Source organism: Sorex araneus, chromosome 6 (assembly GCF_027595985.1).
Source record: "Sorex araneus isolate mSorAra2 chromosome 6, mSorAra2.pri, whole genome shotgun sequence".
Classification (NCBI taxonomy): domain Eukaryota; kingdom Metazoa; phylum Chordata; class Mammalia; order Eulipotyphla; family Soricidae; genus Sorex; species Sorex araneus.
In genome coordinates this window covers 167,339,572-167,358,799 of record NC_073307.1, presented here as the reverse complement: position 1 = coordinate 167,358,799, position 19,228 = coordinate 167,339,572, and the positions used below count along the sequence as shown (strand labels likewise).

General features: G+C 67.7%; 1 protein-coding gene across 1 annotated transcript in view; it reads left to right on the top strand.

The window, feature by feature from the left end:
- KCNQ1 (potassium voltage-gated channel subfamily Q member 1) overlaps nucleotides 1-19,228 on the top strand; it is a 159,448-nt gene that overhangs the window by 89,941 nt on the left and 50,279 nt on the right. The window lies entirely within an intron of this gene.

The window sequence follows — 19,228 nt, the reverse complement described above, 5'->3', positions numbered from 1 at the left end:
GGGTGGGGGTGGGGATTAGGGCAGGAAGTAGCTGAGCTAATCCCCCTGCCACGGCCAGCACAGAAGTGCAGATGGGGCCCAGAGCCTGCCGGCTGCAGGGGGAGCACGGGCTGGGCGCCCCTCCCCCAGGGCCCGGAAATGGCAGGCTCTGGCCGCCCCCTCCCTGGAGTCCAAGGGTGGGTCCAGCGCCAGGCCCCCAGGTGTCAGCAAGCACTTCCTCTGCAGCGGCCCCTCTTCCCGGGAAAGGCCCCCCTCTCGGAAGCAGCGCTGGGGGTGGGGGAGAGGAGCTGGGTCAGCCCCGTGCCCTGGTCATCGGCCCCCTCCCGCCTGTCCCCGCACTCCGTGCCAGCAACGGCCCGGCCACGGCCTCAGGGGGCAGGGGGGCTTCCACTGCCCGGCTCTGCTGAGCCTGCACCCCGCCACCCCCAGCCTCATTCTGGAATTTTCCCTCTTCCCCCACCTCCAGGCCTGCTCCCACTTCAGGCCTGGGCCTGTCCGCTGGGCCCCAGTGTCAGAGACCCCGACTCGGTCCCCACTGCCTGGGGCCTCTCGTTGGCCACATGGGAGGGAGGCAGTGTGCAGGGGTGGCCACTGGCCAGCACCCCCTGGCCGGAAGATCCCTTTGCTAGGCGGAGGGGGTGCTGGGGAGCACCCCCACTTGATGAGAGGCCAGTGTGTGAGCCTCAAGGGGACCCCGGGGGCTGCACAGGGGAATGAGAAGGCTCCGGGCAGTGTGGCGAGCAGCATCCAGGGGTCACTCCCACCTGAGTCCCACATTGGGAGCTGCCCTCCGGGGCCCGGCCGAGACGAGAGAGGATAGTCTGGAAGGAATGGCTGTTCCAGAACAATCTCAGGCTCCCTCAGGCCCCAAGGGGTGCCATCCAGGGAGGGGTGGGGGCGTGTGGTCACGGGGGGAACCACCTCTGGCCAGGGGGAACGGGGGTGTCCCAGCCTGATGGGTGGTGGCATGAGATACAGAATGGGCAGCTGCTGTGCGTGTGTACAGGAATGCATGTGCACACGTGTACATGTATGAATGTGTACAGGTGTGGGCAGGTACGTGTGTGCCATATGCAAGCATTATGTGCATCCCATATACAAGTGTGTGCATGTGTGTGTGCCATGTGTGCTGTGTATGAGTGTGTGTGCATGTATGTGCATGTGTGCTGTGTGCAAATGTGTGCATGTTCATGCATATGTTCTGTGTGCAAGCATGTGCAGATGTGCAAATGTGTGCGATGTACTTTGTGAGTGTGTGCATATATGTTCATGTGCGCTACGTGAGTGTGTGCATGGGTGCTGTTGCAAGTGTGTGCATGCGTGTGCCGTGTGTGCATTTGTGCATGTGTGTGCTGTGTGCATGTGTGTCATGTGTATGCATGTGTGTACTGTGTGCATGTGTGTGCATGTGTGTTTCTGTGTGCCATGTGTGAGTGAATGCATGTGTGTGTCATGTGTGTCCATGTATGTGTGCACACAGGTGGTCAGTTCTGGCCCAGTCCTCCCAGAACCCACTCGTGCAGCCTTGTTGAGTGCAGCGAGCCCTGCGCCCACAGTCCCCGACACCTTCTGGGGGTGCTTTCCCTGGGTCCTGCGGGCACTGCCGGAACAGGGCCAACCCCGAAGCAATGCCCACAAGCATTCTAGCCCAGGAAGCTGCTCGGGGGCCGTGGGTCACTGTGAAACACCGGGGGGGGCTCGATAGGCTCAGAGAGGTGAGGGCAGTGGGCACACAGTGCGTGCCCAGGTAGCTGGCACTGGACCCACCACATTCTCTTGCGTCACGTACGGGGGTGGGTCAGTGGGCACAGCACCCCAGGGGGAGATCGGGCCCTCCAGCTGTGTCCAGTGGGAACGGTGCTGGCCTTGCATGCGGCCGACCCAGGTTCCATCCCCAGCACCGTGGAGAGTCCCCCAGAGCCCCCAGGGGTGATCCCTGAGCACTGTGAAGTGTGGCCCCCAAGTTCCCCCCCTGAAAAACAATCCCAAAGAGGCGTTGCGGCCCCTGTCCTGGCGGGGCGCCGGGGGCTGTGGGGCCGGGCCTGAGCTGCCCTGTCTGGGATCCTGTCTCCCAACTCCCGGGCCATGGCCCTGGCTCAGAGTGCCCATGGGGGAGGGGCGTCGCAGGCGTGGGGGAGAGGCAACAGCTGGCATGTCCCAACAGCTGTGACAGGTGACACTCACTCCCAGACGGTGTCTAATCCTGCTCCCGGGACATGCCGGCCTGACACCCCCTCCCCGGGCCCGGGGCCCCCTCTGCGAACAGCTCGGACGGGCGGCACTGCGGCAACTGCCCCTCGGGCACTGCCCGCCTGCCAGGCTGCCCCTCCCCACTCGCCCCGAAGACGGAAAGACTGGGGCCCCGGCCCCCTCCGGGCACTGCACCCCTTTCCAGGGGCCCTTTTGGTAATTTGGGGGTCAAAGGCAGGGCCCGAGGCTGCAGGGCTGGATGTCCCCAGCCATCCTGGTGGTTGTCCAGCAGTGCTGGGGGGCCGGGCACGTGCCTGCCTGCTGCCCCCATCCCTTGCCATCCCGAAGTCCAGCGCTGACTTCCTGCGTGGGCAGAGGGGCCGAGGCGGGCGTCTCTGGGCTGGGAAGGGGCCTTCCTCTGGCCCACACCCAGCCTGGCTCTGCCCAGGCAGGTTTTCTCAGTGTGTACATGTGCGTGTGTGCATCTGCGTGTATGTACACTCGCTCACGGGTGTCTGTGTATGTGTCTGCGTGTATGTACACTCACGCGTGTGTATCTGCAAGCATGTATACTCACGTTTGTGTACCTGTGTGTCTGTATCCGCATGTGTCTGTATCTGTGTATGTACACTCATGTATGTATCTGTATGTATGTACTCTCATGTATATGTGTATCTGCGTGTATGTGCACTCACATGCATGTGTATCTGCGTGTGTATACATTCGCATGTATGTGTACCTGTGAGTATGCATGTGTTTATCTGTCTTATGTGTATCTGCATGTGTGTGTATCTGTGTGTATGTACTCTCGCACGCGTATGTATCTGCATGTGTGTGTGCATGTGTGTGTGTAGGAGGGAGTCGGCCCAGCTGCATCCCCACAAGGGGGTGGTGCTCGGGGGCCGGGTGCTGGTCGGGCTGACACTTCCTGCTCCCCTCCTCGGCTCCGAGGAGCAGTAGTGGGGGCTGGGCGGGGCCGGGATTCTCTTGTCCCCACTCCCCTGTCCCCCGGCTGCTGGACAGGGCCACACTGTTGCCCAGACCAGCGAGCACTCCACAGATGGGGCCGCAGAGGCGCTGGCAGCGGGTCCGAGGCTGGATGGCCACCGCCCCCAGCGCCCGCCACCTTTCCCCGCCTGAGTGTGATCTGGTTTTGGAACACTTGGTGGAAAATCTGAATCTCGGAAGCATCAGCTGTTTATAATCAGAGAAGCACATGTTTAAAAGAGCAGAGGGGCCGTATAAACGCCGTGTGCCAATTCCCCTTCCCGCGCTGCCATCCCTGACGGAGCAGCCGTCCCCCCGAGGTGGCAGGACCCCACTGCCCGGGAGCGAGCTGTGCCCAGGGCCTGGCGCGAGCGGCAGGGCCGAGCCCAGCCTGGTGGGGACAGGGGGTCCCGCTGTGCTGGCGCGCTCTCCGTGGGGGCTCTCTCACCGGCTACCCCACACCCGCGCCCTCACCCACCCTCGGGGGTGCCACCCAGCAGTTTCTAGGGCGTCTGACCCCGTGCCCCCAGCCGCACAACCCGGTTCTAGGACCTTTTCGGCACCCCTCGGAGAAACCCCACGTTCTTGGGCCGTGTCCCGGCCCCTCCCCGGCCCGGCCAGCTGCACGGCCCCCCCTCCCTGCTCCGTCTCAGCGGGTTTGTCTCTCTGCACGTTTCACATAAACAGAATCACACAGCGCGAGGCCTCTGGGAACAGCGGCGCCCCCGTAGCGTGGGGGTTTTCTCTGTCAGCGTTCTGCTTTCTCACGGCCCGGCGTGCTGCCCTACTGTGGACACACAGACACGCCTGTGCTCGCGGGGGCTGCCCGCAGCGTGACTGTGGGGCGCGTGGACGGTGGCTGGGAGCTCCTGAACCAGCACCCGGGGGTCTGGGCGGTCGCTCCACACTCAGCCTGTGTGGAACGGCCAGGGGGGTTCTAAAATGGCCGCCCAGCTGCCCAGCCCCCACCGTGGCCCCGGACACAGCTGACCTTGACCCCCGCACAGGTCACAGCGCAGCTTCCCTGGTGCGGTGGTGGCTCACAGCTCTCCCCTCGCCTCCTGGCTGTCGGGAGGAGTCTCTCCCCTGCACTCCTTTGTCTCCTCTTTGGTTCCTATGTTTTCCCTGAGTCCAGCTCTTGCCGTGTGCTGGAGGCATGTCCCCTCGCAGGCCCGTTCTCTGTCCGTCGCCTCTTCTGGATTTGACCCTGTCACACCAACGCTCTGTCCTGTTGCCGGAGATCAGAATATCTATATTTCTGGGGGCTGGAGCGGTAGCACAGCGGGTAGGACATTTGCCTTGCAAGCGGCCGACCCGGGTTCGATTCCCAGCATCCCATATGGTCCCCTGAGTACTGCCAGGGGTGATTCCTGAGTGCAGAGCCAGGTGTGACCAAAAAAGCAAAAAAAAAAAAAAAGAAGAAGAAGAATATCTATTTTTCTCCCCTTTTGCTTGTGTTTTTCGCGCCTGCCATTTGAGGCAGATGATGGGTTGTTGTGGTTCCCTTCCTTTCCCTTCCGGAAGCCGTGGCCATGGCGCTGGCCTCCTGGGCCAAGGAGGGCCCCAGCGCCTGCACGCGATTCTCCCCGCGCCCAGTGGTCTTCGGCCAAGGGTCCTGCGGGCACCCGGTCCCTGCCCCTGTCAGTGTCGTGCCAGCCACGCTGCTTTGGCTCCGTGGCACGTTTGGAAATCGGGGCCCAGGTGCTTCCGGCCTTGAGGGATTCGGCTGTTCTGCGTCCTGTGAATTCCCGTAGGGGCCTGGGCTCGGGCACCTGTCTTCGTGGGGACAGTGGGAAGACAGTGGGATTGCATGGAAGCTTTTATTTTTTTGGTCCCCACGACACCCACTGGGCTCAGGCATCTGCGTGTCGCTGGGGATCAGACCTGGGAATCAGCCTGTCGAGCACGTGTCCAGCCCCTGGACCGTCCCCCGGTCCCCAGCAACAGCTCGGTGGATTGGCGAGTGCTGGACCCGTCCTGTGAGCTCTACACAGGCGTCCTCTCCCCGGCAGGCATGTGGCCGTCTGCCCCTGGATTCTGCCACTGCCCCTCCGTCCGGGCCTGTGTCCGGCCACTCAGGCTGCCCTCACGGGCCTGTGGTGACCACTCTCCTCCGCCCCGCCCTGGGCACACCCTGGGTGCTGCACCCCATGTCAGGGGCGGTCAGGGCACATGCCCCCCCCACCCTGAGTGTGGCTGCCCAGAGGCCCGCGGCCCCCCGACCCGGGGAGCCTGGAGACGGCGGGAAGGCCACGGCCTTCATCTCTGGCCCGCCCTGGAGAAGCGGCTCTTCCACACCGAGTGGGGTGTCTCGGGCCCGTTGCCGGGCACAGAGGACCTTGGCAGCTGACAAAAGCAATTCGATTTTCAAACTCCCTTTCAACTCAGGGGTCTCAAATCCAGCCGGCAGGCCTGGCGGGGCGGGCCTGGCACGGCTTCTGAGGGCCCGCCTCCGGGGGGGACGGCCGCGCCCGAGCTGCGGCAGGTGGCGTGGCACGCCCCGTCTGTCCCGCGGGCTGGTCAGGCAGAGGCCGGGGCACAGGGCCTCCCCAGCCCCCAAGGAGGGGCTTTCACGCGTCCCCCCCACCACAGGCCAGGCCACTGCCCTCGCCCTGCCCACCCAGCCACCAGTGTGGACGCAGGATCACGGGGTGCAGGGCACATGTGCCGGCCTGCCCGGGGCCCAGCGGGGTGGAGGCCAGCAGGACCCTGCTTCCCCGCCCGCCCTCCAGGTCCTCACCAAGACTGAGACCAGAGTGGACAGGGCAGGACCCCCGAGCCACGACCCCACCTCAGCAGAAGGAGGTGCAGGGAGGAATGTGGGGGTCTGTCTTCCTCCTGGGAGGCGGGGTGGGGCCGCGGTGCCTTCAGAGGGGACCCCTTCACGGCCACTCTCGGGCCACTGCAGGGGTCCCCACCCTCGTGTGGGGGTGCATGGGGGCCCCGTGGGGGCGGTGCCGCAGACAGGAGCGGGCCGAGAGCTGGCCTGGGCGACCCCAGCTGTACGTGGAGCACGTGTGCTGAGGGGGACCGAGCCCCCGAGCAGGGCCCCGAGGAGCAGCCGCGCCCAGCACCCCCTCCCCGAGCCCCTGGCTGCCGCCCCTTTCTTGGCGCTGCTCGTGCTTTTATCAGCCACAGAAATGGCTTCTTCCCGCCCGTCTCAGAATCGACCCAAGCCTGGGAGATGGCAGCTAATCCCCCTCGCCCCCGCGCGGGTCCCCGCTGGGAGTGGGGGGTTTGGGAGGCGCGGGCCCAGCTCCGGGTCTTGGCAGGAGCCCGGCTCCCCCACTAAACGTACTCCTCGCTGCAGAGTTCACGTGCCGGCGGCAGAGCCGTGTTCTGGCGCTTTCATTCTGGGATATTGTTTCCAGATGCGCAAACACGCTCTGCAGCCCGGCCCGCAGACGGGGCGGCCGCCCTGCCGGTCCCACGCACTCCCCGAGCACAGGAGGGGGCTGGGCTGGCCTCGTCCCGCCCGCAGGAAGAGGGGCGGCAGGCGCCCCCCGCCCTGACCCGGAGGGGGCATGTTCCCCGTGGGCTACACCTGGCCGCCCCTCCCCCGCTCTCGGGCCTCTCTGCCCCCCCAGTCCCTCCCCAGACTCCGCTCCTCTCCGGCCGGTGTGGGCGCCACGGCAGACTGAGGGGGCTCCGGTGACGCCCGGGAGTGACAGGGCCTCGGGGGGCAGCAGGGCTCTGCAGGAGGCTGCGAGAGGCCCATGCAGGAAGGGCCCCAGACAGACCTGCCCAGGGCTGGCCACGCGAGGGGTCCCCCGCTCCCCAACGTGGAGGGAAGGCGGGGCGGGGTCTGCACAGCGCTCGGTCATCAGGAAGGACACGAGGACACGGGGCAGGGACTGGCAGGACTGAAACCCACCCCCAGGGAAGCACCACACACACACTAGTACGCGCACCAGCACGTACACCAGCACACGCACACACACCAGCACACACACACACACCAGCACACATGCACACACCAGCACATGCGCACACACCAGCACACGCGCACATACCAGAACATGTGCACACACCAGCACACATGCACCAGCACACACACACGCCAGCACACACACACCAGCACATGTGCACACACCAGCACATGCTCACACCACCACATGCACACACCAGTACCACACACATACCAGCATACACACACCAGCACATTCACATGAACACCAGCACACATGCACACATGCCAGCACACACACCAGCACACATGCACATACACCAGCACACACACCAGCACACATACACCAACACACATACACCAGCACGCACCCACATACCCACAGCAGCGCCCACACGCCAGGGAGCTCCTCAGCAGCCTCCCCCGACTCTGCTCCCAGCTGCCCAGCAGAGCTGACCGCTGTGAAGCCCAGGGCCCAGTGGCTCTGCGGGCTGTGGAGCTGAGGCCGGCTCGACTCCCACACCTGGGCTCAGGGCCGGGGGGAGGGCGGCCCGACCCTGGCCTGCCCCGGCCTCCCGCACCCCATCCCGGGCACTTCCCGAGAGCCCCTGGCCCCAGCAGCCCGCCCGTCTGTGACCGCCCTGGGGACACCCCCCCCCCCGCCGCCCCATGGGCCCTGCAGACACACGGCAGCATTTGGGCCTGAGCCTCTGGCTCCCTGGGGAGTGACCCACACCCCACCGTGCTGCGATCCTGAGTGCTTATATCTGGGGGCCATCATCTTCGAGGGGGGACCTGCTTCTGTGCAGGGGGGCGTGTGAGCCCCTCCCAGCAGCCGGGACACCGCCGGGCCCCTGCACGCAGGTGAAATCCTCCCCCACAGTATCTGAGCTTCCCGCAGGGCCTGATGGTGGGGGTGGGGGGGGCGTAGGGGCGAGCACAGCCGGGGGCCCCCCTCCACAAAGCCGCACTCTGTGCGTGTGGCAGTGCAGCCACTGCCCCGCGCTCGGCCCAGGACGGCCAGGCCCTGCCGGGCCCCTTCCCACCGCCTCCTCCTGTCTGCTCACAGCCTGGCCCGCACCCCCGCACCCTGGAGCCGGCCCGCCCCGACTTCCTCTCCGGCTGGGGGATGGGCAGGGCACCTTGCCAAGAAGCGTTCCTGCTGTGGGGGAGGGCGGGACTCGCCCCTGCGGCCCAAGAGCCCTGCTGACAGGCTGACAGGCCCGGCCCCTCCTGACACCCACCCTGCCCCCCTCGCCCCTCGCCCCCTCGCCCCCACCCGCCTCTCACCCACGCACACCTCCGGTGCATGACCCCCCACGCCTTCTGCAGGGCTGTGTGGCTGGGGCTGAGGCCCGGTGGGGGGACAGGATATGTGGCCTGGGCAGCGCATCTGGGGACCTCAGGGCCAGCCTGGCGTGAGGACCCCACAGGGGCTGCCCTGGGCCGGGCACTGAGCAGCAGCCGCCTCACGTCATGCCCGCCACTGGACAGCGCGGAACCGGCCTCTCCGCCCACCACCGGCACACTCAGGGCCCAGCCGGAGGAGCTGCCTCTAGGGGGCCCGGGGCCTCCTGGTTGGTGGCACATGTGGGGGTGCGGGTGTACCCGGAACAGGCAGGGGGCCATGTGGGTGTACAGGAACAGGCGGGAGCCATGTGGGTGTACCGGGAACAGGCGGGGGCCGTGCGGGTGTACCGGGAACAGGCGGGGGCCGTGCGGGTGTACCGGGAACAGGCGGGGGCGTGCGGGTGTACCGGGAACAGGCCAGGGGCAGTGCAGGTGTACCGGGAACAGGCGGGGGGGCTGTGTGGTGTACCGGGAACAGGCCGGGGGCATGCGGGTGTACCAGGAACAGGCGGGAGCCATGCGGGTGTACCAGGAACAGGCGGGGGGCCGTGCGGGTGTACCGGGAACAGGCGGGGGCGTGCGGGTGTACCGGGAACAGGCCGGGGGCCGTGCGGGTGTTTGGGAAGAGACTCCCACCACGTGCCACGTGCTGCAGTGTCCAGGACCCCTGCTCTGGGGCTGTGGAGAGACGAACACTCAGGCACGTGGCCGGGTCACCCAGAGGAGGAGCCACATGAAGTCCTTGTGGTCCCACACACAGAACCTCATGGTGTCCAGGGTGCGGCTTAGGCTCTGGAAACTTCTGGAAACAGCCTGGTAGGGGAGGTGGGAGGGGTGGTCAAGTGCAGGACATGCCGGGTGCCCTTGGCCAGACAAGCCTTGTGGGTTCAGGGGTGCCAGCGTGTGGGTGTGGGGTATGAGGTGTGGGGTGTGGAGTGCGGGTGTGGGTGCGGGTGTGAGGGACGTGTGTGGGAGTAGGTGCGGGGTGTGGAGTGCGGGTGTGGGTGTGAGGTACCGGTGCAGGAGTAGGGTATGGGGTGTGGGTGCAGGTGTGGGTGCATGTGCGGGTGCGGGGGTGGTGTGGGTGCGGGTGTGGGTGCGTGTGTGGGTGCAGGTGTGTGTGTGTGGTTGCGGGTGTGGGTGCATGTGTGGGTGCAGGTGTGTGTGGGTGCGGGTGTGTGTGTGGGTGCGTGTGCGTGGGTGCGGGTGCGGGTGCAGGTGTGTGTGTGTGTGTGAGTGCAGGTGTGTGTGTGTGGGTGCGTGTGCGGGTGCAGGTGTGTGTGTGTGTGGTTGCGGGTGTGGGTGCATGTGTGGGTGCAGGTGTGTGTGGGTGCGGGTGTGTGTGGGGGTGCGTGTGCGGGTGCAGGTGTGTGTGTGTGGGTGTGGGTGCAGGTGTGTGTGTGTGGGTGCGTGTGCAGGTGTGTGTGTGTGTGGATGCATGTGCGGGTGTGTGTGTGTGGGTGTGAGTGCAGGTGTGTGTGTGTGTGTGGGTGCGTGTGCGGGTGCAGGTGTGTGTGTGTGTGGTTGCGGGTGTGGGTGCGTGTGTGGGTGCAGGTGTGTGTGGGTGCGGGTGTGTGTGTGGGTGCAGGTGTGGGTGCGTGTGTGGGTGCAGGTGTGTGTGTGTGGGTGCGTGTGCGGGTGCAGGTGTGTGTGTGTGTGTGGGTGCAGGTGTGTGTGTGTGTGTGGGTGCAGGTGTGTGTGTGTGGGTGCGTGTGCAGGTGTGTGTGTGTGTGTGGATGCATGTGCGGGTGTGTGTGTGTGGGTGTGAGTGCAGGTGTGTGTGTGGGGGTGGGTGGGTGCGTGTGTGGGTGCAGGTGTGTGTGTGGGGGTGCAGGTGTGTGTGTGTGTGTGTGGATGCATGCATGTGCGGGTGTGTGTGTGTGGGTGTGAGTGCAGGTGTGTGTGTGGGGGTGGGTGGGTGCGTGTGTGGGTGCAGGTGTGTGGGGGGGGTGCAGGTGTGTGTGTGTGTGTGTGCGGGTGCGGGTGTGTGTGCGTGCGGGTGTGGGTGCGTGTGGGGTGCGGGGAGACAGGCTCCTTCCCGCCTGCTGAGGGCTGGGCTGAGTCAGCCCGGCCTTGCCCGGACAGCTGAAGGCCAGGAGGAGGCCCTGGCCTTGGGAGAGCGTCCCCTCCCGCAGGGCTGCCCCCTTGAAGGCCACCTGGGGGCTCTGGGGTGGGGGCCGGCTTAACCCCTGCCTGCCTGCAGGTCTGCGGCCTCTGGTCTGGGACTGAGGCCCGGCAGGGAGGCTCCAAAGGCCCCAGCCGGCAGGTCGCCGCGGAGCCACTTGCCACCCCCCTCGCCCGGCCTGGCTCCCGGGCCCCGGGCCCCGTGCGTGTCCCCCCAGCCTGCAGGAGCCCCGTCCACAGTGCTCAGTGAGCTGGGGGGAGCTGGGCAGAGGCTTGCCGGACATGCGGGTCAGCGTCGGCCCCAGCCACCGGGCGGGGGCGGGGGCCGGAGCCGGCTTCTCCTGCGCCCCCAGACTGGCCTCTGCACAACTAGGAAGGGGTTAACGCGCAGGCCAGGGCCCGGCTGGTTCCGTCCTGAATGTCAAGGGGCCCTGCCTGACACGGGCGGGCGGCGGGCGGGCGCCACAAAGCAGCCCCAGAGCCCCCGGCCCGGGCTGCCGTGAGACCGAGTTAAGAGGCAGCGCTCTGGGGGCCAAGAAGCCCCCCGCTGCCGCCCCACACAGGGGACCCGGGGCCTGCTGGCCTTTGTTCTGGCCACTAACAAGGCGGCCCCGGCCGGTGCTTTGAGTGGCCACTCGGCGTCCAGACTTGAGGCCCCTTGGAGCGGGACCCGGGCGGGGGTCCGCCCCTCCCTCCATGGCGAGGGAATTAGCTGCTCCAGGAAATAGTTCCGGGGATTCGCATTCCGGGGCTGAGGGGCTTCTCGGGGCTTCTGTCTGGCCAGCAGCGGGGGGGCTGGGGGGGGGCCGCTGCGGCAGGAACCCCTCCAGGGGCCCCTCCCTCCGTTCCCCTCCTCTCCTCCCCTCCCCCCTGCGCCTCAGGTCCTGAGCGGCCGTGCTGGGGGCACCAGGAGGCCCAGCGGCAGCGCGGACGGAGCCTGGCCCCTTGTCCTGGTGACCCCAGGTGACCAAGGTGGTGCAGGCAGCGGTGGCCCAGGGAGACGGAGAGCCCCCGGCCTGCACAGCTCCCGGCTCCAGGCCCTGCCCGGCGGGAGGGCTGAGCACGGGGGGATGCAGGGGTCCCCGCGCCCTGACCACGGGAAGGTAGCCGGTCCCGGGGGCCACGGAGGACAGGCTGGAGGAGAAGGAGTTGCCCTTCCCCGTCCCTTCACGTGGCTGGATGTGGCACTCGCTCTCGGAGCCGTGGCGGACACCACGGTGACCCCGGCTCTGGCCCTCACACTCCGGCCGACTATGAACCTGGTGTGGGGGGGCAGAGGAGCCCCCTGAGAGGGGAAGGAGGGACCCTGCACTCCGGCCCCCCCGAGGGCAGCGCGTGGAGGTGACCAGCTCTGCAGCCCCATCTGTGAGCGGACAGCGTCTCTGGGGGCGGGAGAACAGGGGGGCCTGCCTGAGGGGGATGGAGCAGGTGGGGTCACCGGCCCCGCGGACACGGCCGGGCTGCTCCCGTACTGTGTCCGTGTGGTCACTGGACGGGACGGGGCCTCTGGGCGCCCGTGTGCCCCGAGGGCAGTGCCGGCCCCTGAGCCCCGGCCAGGGCCATGTGTGGACGGGGCACTGTGGGGGGACCCCCCCATGCAGCTGCAGCTGCCCCCACTTTCCCAGCCTCCACTTCAGGGAAGCGGCCGAGCTCTCAGCCTCCCCCCCCCCGACACCGACGCCCCCCCAGAGCCCCGGGAGCCCGCAACACGCCGTCCACACGCATCCGAAGGCCTGTGTGCGGGTCACCTGCTGCTGGCCCCTCGGGGAGCCCCCCGCCCCGTCTCGGATTCTGCTGAGCCGGCTGAAACCCTAACTTTGGGCTTTCCCGCTAATTTGCGATAAGGCCTTGCCAAGGGAAACAGCGGCTCGGCCCCGCTCCTTCCCGGATTCCAGAGCGCCTGATTCACGCCGCAGGGAAGGGGCCGGGCCGTGCGGGTGCGGGCGGGGGGCTCCATCGCGGGCTGCCTGGGGACCACCTGCCCACCGCCCAGATTGCTTCCAGCTGCGGGGCGGGGGATGGGCTCGCTCACGTGGTCTCCCGGCGACGTGGCCGGCCGAGGGGAGGGGAGCGGAGCGGGGCGGGGGGGGGCGGCCACGTTGCACGTCGTGCCTGGGCCCGGGGCCGGGGCTGGGGGCCGGCCACGTCGGAGGGGGGCCCTGGGGGAGAGCCTGGGCCTCTCGCCGCCCCCAGCCCCCGTCCACGTGTCAGGCTCTGGCCCGGAGCCCAGAGGGGCCCTGGGTGGGACGGCGGTGACGAGGGGGTGGCCGGGGGCCAGAGAGATGGGCAAGGCCCTTTCCAGCAGGGGGACGCGGCTTCTCGATGCTTCTCTCCCGAATCCCGCTCCCCGCCGGTGGGAACCGGAGAGTCTCTGCCCCTCCCGGAAACTCAGGGCCCCTCCGCCAGAGGGCCGTGCCCCCCACCCCCGCAGTCCCAGGGCTGCCCCCCACCCTGCCTGCCTGGAACACACGGGAACTGAGCCTGGGTCTGGATGCCGGTGGGCGGGGGGGGCCCACCCCAACCCCCATCCCTGCCCCGCCCCCTCAGAGGCCTCGAAAGCTCAGCGTCTGCAGACTCGGGGGTGGGGGTCCCCAAAGGCGGCAGTTCTCGGGTTCCTCAGCTCAGCCGCAGGGGTGGGGGAACCAGGGAGAGCCCCCCCCACAGCCGCGGGAGAAAGGGGCCCTCGAGCTCAGGGGCAGCTTCCTGCAGGGAGCCCGGGACCCCGTGGGGGACCGCCAGGGAGACTGCGGACCCCGCTGCCTGGAACGGAGGCTCCCAGGGGCCCGGGCCCAGCCCTGCCCGCCCCTGGCCCCTTGGTAGAGGCACAGACGTCCAGCTGAGGGTCACGGCTGACCCCGAGGAGCCCCAGCGCTGTCCCAGGCTCAGCCACAGCTGCTCGGGGCGCCCGTCCCAGGCCAGGGGGCTCTGACCCCGCCGAGGTGGCCGGGCGGGGGTGGGGGCCGGGAGACAGTCTGTCTGGTGTCTGGAGCCCGCGGACTCAGGGGGGAGGCGCCCGGGAAGGCCCATCAGGCCAGACCCCCGGCCCCCTGGCACCCCGAGGGACGCTGAGCGGCCAGAAACTCAGGCTATTATTACCCGAGAAAGTCCGGGCGGCCGGGGTCCGCGCGCCCCACGACTGTTTGCCTGATGGGCCGATAGCGGGGTGATTAACGCCGGGGCCGAGGTGTTGATCGGCTCTGGGAGCCGCGGGAGACACAGCGGCTGTTGTGAGCCCCGGGCTGGCAACAATGGCCCATTGATCCCCACCCGCCTGCCACCCGCCGCCCCGGCGGGCACAGAGGGCGCACGGGCCCGGCTGCTCTCGGCGGGGCAGGCCCCCGGGCGGCGTGAGGCCAGCGGGGGCCGAGCACGGGCCAGGCCCAGGTCCGGCCGTGGGGGCTGGGCTGAGTCAGCCTGCGGTGTCGCCCGGCCGTGGTGGCCCCCAGGTAGCCCCCCCCCCAGGGCCCAAGAAGGCCCCGGTGACCATGAGGGACCAGGGGCCCCAGATAAAAAGGGGTTCAGATGCGTCCACCAGAGAGGCAGGCCGGGTGGGGAGTCTAGGTGCTGGTGCGGGGGGAACAGGCCGGGGCTGGAGACGGTGACGGACCCCCAGTCAGGAGCTGCTTCGCAAGGTCTAGCTCAGTGCTCCCGTTACAGAACAGGACGTTTTGGGGAGCCCAGAGAGCTACGCGGGTGAGGGTGCCTGTCTGCATGTCCGCATGTCCCCGGCCCCCTCAAGCCTGCCAGGAGTGGCCCTGAGCACTGAGTCAGGGGTCGGGGCTGAGCATACCAGGGCCTCTGTGGGCGTGGGGCTCAGGCACCCCACTGCTGCTCTGCACGTGGGCAGGGGGGCGTCAGGAGGGTGGGCCAGCCCTGGCCAGGGGCGGGGGGCGTTGCTTCGTCCCTGCCTGCCCCAGGGCAGACCCCACACACCTGGTGATTTGCACGAGATGCAGAACGGGGCCCTTCTAGGGGGCACATCCGAGCGTCAGGCCAGACCCAGGCGCCACCAGCCGCTTCCCCAGCGCCCTGGGCAGGGACATCGCTGCCCGGGGCAGCACGGAGGCCCCGGCCGCTGGCTCCTGCCCCTTTCTCTGCCCACCCCCCCCCCCGTGTCCACTGCCCAGGCTCTCTAGGCCCGGAGAGCAGCACTGAGCCTGTGCGGACCGTGAGGGCGGGGACTGTGTCCTGCCAGGATGCCCCGGGGAAGCACCCCAGCGGCCCCCCCCAGGGGCGCGCTTCCAGCTGAGCTTCCCGCGGCACGGCCGCCTCTGGGGACACACGCAGAGCGACGTCCTCTGGGGACTGGGTCTGGGGCGCTGGGGCTCGTCCCCACCCCTAGGGCCCGCAGCAGCCAAGGATGGACACGCGTGGCCCAGAGGGATGGAGCGAGGCAGAGGCCAGTGGGTCATGGTGGCCCCGAGCCGGCACCCGGCCAGCCCTGCCCCCGCCAGCGGGCACTCCGCGTTGGGTGAGGCTCCCGCTCCTGAGAAGCTGCAGAGCTGCTCGGGGTGGGTGGCGGTCGGCAGGAGGGGCCCTGCCGTGGCTCCCCTGGGTGTGCATGTGTGCGGGGAGTGTCCCTGTGTGTGGTCATACGTGTGTTCATGCGTGCTGTGGATATGTATGCTACCTCTGTGCATGTGTGTACACCCGTGTGTGTGCACATAGGTGCGTGTAGGTACATGTCCAGACGTGGTCATGTTCTGTCATGCCTGGGTATGCGCACTCGTGGGTTTTTGTATGTACGTGTGATGCGCACATGTCCAGGGTGCTGCATTATGTGTCATGCAAGTGCTGTGTGTGGCTGTTCTATGTATGCATGTGTGTGTACCATGCTTGCGTTTACACGTGTGTGAGTGTGCATGCCTGTGCTGTACACGTGTGAGTACAGATAGCAGGTCCCTATCCCCTGCAGTGACCAGACACCACCCCCTTCTCCGTCTCACAGGAGACCTGTGGTGGGTGACGGGGTCCCCCTGAGGCTGCAGATGGTGGCACTGCTTCCTCCCGGCCCAGGGCATGGACAGAGGCCTGGTCAGTGCCCAGCCCGCAGGCGTGCCCGGGACCCAGACTGTCCCGGCCAGTGGCCTGGCCCTGCCCCGCGCCCAGGGCTCCGGCCGTGCCGCGCTGCCCCTGGTCCCCAAGGTGCCCCCAGGGCTGCCGTGGTCGTCGGGGCGCAGCTGGGAGCGAGCACGGGGCCTGGGGCCCCGGAGCTTCCGACGGGCCCGAGGGGCGTCTGACCTTCCCGGCCACGGGGCAGCGCTTGCGTGAGTGGGAACAATCGGACAGTGTCCGGGCACAAGCGGCCTTTTCTTCACGGCCGGCCCCGCGCGGCCAGCTCCCGGCCCGGCTTCCCTTGAACAAACATATTTATTGTGGCCACAGCCGGGGCCCGGGGGGGACCCCTGTGCTGCAGGCCCCGACGGGAAGGTGGCTCGGCCCCTGCCCCGCCCCCGCGGGCTCACCCGCTGGGTGCCGGGGCCACCCACATGGGGGACGGTGCAGCTGGGCCTCCCCGGGCCGGACCCAGCCCCCCCACTTCACACATGGGTGTCGGGCGCCTTCGTGCAGCTGGAGCCCCCGGGCCCTCCCGTGGTCCCCACCCCCACCTCCGGTCAGCTGCCCGGGCTCAGGGCTCGCCCCGTCACAGCCGTGGGGGGGCGGGGGCGGGGGGCACCTCCCGGAGCCACGGCCCTGCCTCAGGCCCGTCACTGAGGCTTCCTGTCTCAGCCCGTCGGCCCCCAGACTCCATGGGACTGGACTCGGGGCTCACGGACAGGCCCTGTCACCTCCGGCCTCGGTCTCCCCACTGTCAGGACACTGGCACCTGCTCGTGAGCCCCCAGGGGGATGACCGGGGGGCAGGCGGGACAGGGGCCATGCCACCAGCCAGCCTCCCTCCGACCCTCCCTCCCTCCGGCCCCTGCTCGCGGCTGAGTCGGCCGCAGTCGGGGAGCAAATGTCCCCATGGAGTCGTGGAGGCGCCACCTTCCCCTGGTGGCCCTGGCTTGTCCCTCTGCCCGTCCATGCTCTGACCCCTTCCTCTCCTCTCGGGGCCCAGGCTGGGGGACAGGGACACCGGGCCCTCGTCCAGCCCCAGACATGCTGTGACGGTTGAGCAGCAGGGCTGGAGTGTGGGCCTGGGGCGGGAGGGAGGGACAAGGCCTGGCCCAGGACTGCTCTGGCCCCTCGGGGGGCCCCCGCCCAGGGGGACCACGTGCCCTTTGACCTGTCTGGGCCAAGTCTTGGGGGGGCAGAGAAACCTCCCCACACCTTAGGTTATGATCCTGACATAGGCCCACGCGGCTCTCTGTGTGTGCATGTGTGTGTGCCAGTGTGTGCCTGTGTGTGTGCATATGCCAGTGTGTGCCTGTGTGTGTGCATATGCCAGTGTGTGCCTGTGTGTGTGCATATGCCAGTGTGTGCCTGTGTGTGTGCATATGCCTGTATATGCATGTGTGTGTACACATGTGATGCCAGTGTGTGCCTGTGTGTGCGTGTGTATATGCCTGTGTGTATGCCTGTGTGTGCCTGTGTGTACGTGTACATATGCCTATGTATATGCCTATGTATGCCTGTGTGTGACTGTGTGTATACCTGTATATGCATGTAAGTGCATGTGTGTGTGCATGTGTGCATGTGTGTGTGCGTGCCCATGCCCGTCCCGTATCTGTCCTCTCATCCGTACCAGTGTGTGGCAGAGACTTCCTGTAATTGCAACCAAGTCCAGCCCGGGGCTTCAGGCAGGAATGGGGGTCTCTGTCCCCCAAGGCGTGGGGGAGCTGGAGGAGGCGGGGGTGGACCCCTCCAGCTCTGGCCCAGGGGCGGGGGCTCCTCTGTGAGGCGTGTGGGAGTCTGCCTGCCACCCCAGCCCCGGGCCTGAGCTCCAGCCTCTGGGTCTCTGCTCTCCGCCCTCTCACCCCCTCTGCTACCGATGGAACATTCCAGAATATTGCGCCACCCTTGGCCTGCGGCTCCGAGAGTGGCTGAAGGGGGCACCGAGGGTCGTAGGCCAAGCGGGCTGACCCCCGCAGGGACCCCAGCCCTGTGGATTTAGGAGCAGCCGAGTCCACTCAGCGGAGACGGAGTCTCCCTGCCGTGTGGCCTGGGGTCCGGGCCCTGCCCTGCCCTGAGTCCAGCGCGGGCAGAGGCTGGTCAGTGGCCAGGGGCTGACTGCCCAGCTGCCCTGGGCCCAGGGAGCCTGTGTTTGTCCAGTCTCGTCCTCCCAGGCCCTCTGGGCACTCAGCAGACGGGAGCACCAGCGGGAGGAGGGAGGTGGGGAGGGAGCACGGGCATGCCCCCCGCCCCCGCCCAGGGTCCACGCTGCACCTTGGCCAGCAGTGCTGCCCCGTGGGGCCCCTGGCCGGCCAGCCTGGCCGCGGAGCAGCACAGGCCAAGCAAAGCAAACCCACGGCGGGCGGGCCGGGCCGGGCCAGTGCAGGGCAGCCCAGCGTCTGCGGGCCTGGGGCCGGTGGTGCCCGGGCTGGGCTGCTCCCCAGGCCCCGGCCTGCTCCCTGCCCGGCCCCACGTGGCGTCTGCAGGGGCGCTGAGTCTGCTGAGCGGTGTGAAAGGCCGAGCCAGCGGGCGCTCTCGGCCGCCGACCCGGCCAGGGGTGACCCCAGCTCCGCAGCGCAGCACACGGGTGCTCGTCCTTCCGTGCTCTCCAGCAGGGCCGGGGCTGGGGGCTGGGGAGCTCCTGCCGGGCGCGTCCAGCCCCTTTGTCCCGCTGACTCAGGGCTGGAGGGACACAGCCCCCGGCCCAGCTGCCCCGCACCCAGCTGACTTCCCAGGGCTAGAGCATGAGAGGGGGCGGGGGGGCAGGGCTCTGCCCCGGGGCCTGCGTCCTGCAGAGCCCATGAGGCAGCCGGTCTGGTCCTCCCTGCGTCCCCAAGAGGCCACATGCTGACCTCGGCGCCCAGTTACTCAGGGGCACACAGACACCTCTCTCACCCCCAGCCCAGGCACCAGACACACACATGCACACACATGCACATGTGTACACACGTGCACACATGCTTCTACACATGTGCCTATGTATACACATGCACATACAGACATGCACACATGCCTATCCACACACGTGTACATACACGCATGCCTGTACATACATGTTCCTATACACACATACACACCTGCTTGCATGCCTATATACACATGTCTTTGCATACATGTATGTACATATGCATGTACATGTGCATGTGCATGCATGCCTATGCACATGTGTGCTATATGCGCACACACATGCCTACACGTGCATACATGCATACACTAATCCCACACATGTGTACATGTGCACACACGCACACGGGCCAGTGTCCCATGGAGCGGACTCGTTTCTGTGCTAAATGCTCTTGCCGTGTTCTCTGACTCACTCACCGCGTAGCCCTGGAACCACAGTGGCAGAGGACAGGAGGGCGGGAGCCAGGACACACACCTGTCCGTGTCACTTCTGGCCTCTCTGCTCAGAAGCCCCGCGGGGCACCTGCCCATCCAGTCACGCTGGCAGTGGGGGTGGCCCGGGGGCTCGGGGCCGTTTGCCGGACAGCAGAGATGGGGGCGGCGCAGAGGGGCCTACGGGCTGTGCCCACCCTGAGCAGTGACCACGGGTAGGCCGCGCAGGGCCGCTGCCCACCTCTCCACCTTCCTGCTGCCCTCTGGGAAAGGACATTTC